Source organism: Apium graveolens, unplaced genomic scaffold (genome assembly GCF_009905375.1).
Source record: "Apium graveolens cultivar Ventura unplaced genomic scaffold, ASM990537v1 ctg295, whole genome shotgun sequence".
NCBI classification, from domain to species: domain Eukaryota; kingdom Viridiplantae; phylum Streptophyta; class Magnoliopsida; order Apiales; family Apiaceae; genus Apium; species Apium graveolens.
In genome coordinates this window covers 78,924-80,664 of record NW_027417866.1, presented here as the reverse complement: position 1 = coordinate 80,664, position 1,741 = coordinate 78,924, and the positions used below count along the sequence as shown (strand labels likewise).

At 41.4% G+C, this 1,741-nt stretch overlaps 1 non-coding gene across 1 annotated transcript; it reads right to left on the bottom strand.

The window, feature by feature from the left end:
* Positions 1-214: 214 nt before the first annotated feature.
* On the bottom strand, positions 215-321 carry LOC141700809 (small nucleolar RNA R71). The gene has a single exon (XR_012566532.1). It is a non-coding gene; the product is annotated as a small nucleolar RNA R71 (small nucleolar RNA).
* Positions 322-1,741: the final 1,420 nt, after the last annotated feature.

The following is a 1,741-nucleotide window of genomic DNA, read 5'->3' as shown; positions in this document are numbered from 1 at the left end:
CCCCAACATGCATATCAGGGATTTTATCGAGATCTGCGACACTTTCAAGTTTAATGGGGTGACTGAAGATGCTATCAAATTACGACTCTTCCCATTCTTTCTAAGGGATAAAGCAAAGTGTTGGTTACATTCTCTACCACCAGGGTCTATCACTAAATGGGAGGATCTTTCTCAAAAGTTTCTCACTAAATTCTTTCCTATGGCGAAGACTGCTGCAATCAGGAATGCTCTTACTCAGTTTGCACAGCAAACTGGAGAATCTCTATGTGAGGCTTGGGATCGATATAAGGAGATGTTAAGGAAGTGCCCACACCATGGCATGCCTGATTGGATGATTATAAATTATTTCTATAATGGTTTGGGCGCTCAGTCTAGACCTATGCTCGATGCAGCATTTGGTGGAGCCTTATGGGCCAAAAGCTATAATGAAGCTTATGAGTTGATTGAGCTTATGGCAGCTAATGAATACATGGATCCTACACAAACAATGTTGCAAGGAAAAGTAGCAGGAATTTTGAAAGTGGATACAGCTACTGCCATAGCTGCTCAACTTCAAGATTTGACGATGAAAGTGGACTCTTTGTCTAATTATGGAGTTAATCAAATCACTAGTGTTTGTGAACTTTGTGCGGGGGCACATGAAACTGAGCAGTGTGCTACTTCTATCGAATCAGCTCAATTTGTGAGTAACTTTTAGAGATCACAGCAACAAGCTCCAACCACTGATCATCCAAATAACCGTAATCATGCTAACTTCAGCTGGAGTAACAATCAGAATATGGTGCAACAATCTTATCAGCCATACACAGCAAAGCAGTATAACCCTCCTAGTTTTCAGCAACCGCAATATGCCCTTAGGCAATAACTTCAACTTCAGCTGTTACCGCAAGCTAATGAAAAATATGAATTAGAGGAGTTGAGGCTCATGTGCAAGAGCCAAGCTATGTCTATCAAGACCTTGGAGAATCGGATTGGGCAAATTGCTAATGCATTACTGAATCGTCAACCTGGCACGCTTCCGAGCGATACTGAAGTGCCAGGCAAGAAAGAAGCTAAGGAGCATGTTAAGGCAATTACATTGAGGTCTAGTAAGGTTGAAAATCTTGAAAAAGCTAAGACTCCAAAATCTGAAGTTGAGGCTGAAGAAGAAGTGCAGAAGGAAGCAGAAGTGGAACCAAGGAAGACTACTGTTGGGCACACTCCTCCTGAGGGTAACACAGGGGAGAAATAGATCTATCCTCCACCTCCATTTCCTAAGAGGCTATAGAAGAAAATGCTGGATAATCAGTTTGAGAAGTTTCTGAAGGTGATCAAAAACTTCACATCAACATACCTTTCGCTGAAGCTCTTGAACAAATGCCTAGTTATGCGAAGTTCATGAAAGGTATTCTATCTAGGAAGGTGAATCTTGATGACTTAGAGACCATTGCTTTTATGGAGGAATGCAGTGATGTGCTACAACAGAAATTGCCTCTGAAGCTTAAAGATCCTGGAAGCTTCACAATTCCTTGCACAATTGGAAAGATGTCATTTAACAAGTGTCTATGTGACTTGGGAGCTTGCATCAATATGATGCCCTTGTCAATCTTCAAGAAGTTGGACTTTCCTGATCCAAAGCCTACTTATATGACTTTGCAGTTGGCCGACCATTCTATTACTTATCCACGAGGCATTGTTGAGGATGTTTTGGTCAAGGTGGATAAACTCATCTTCCCTGCTGATTTTGTAATTCTTGATTTCG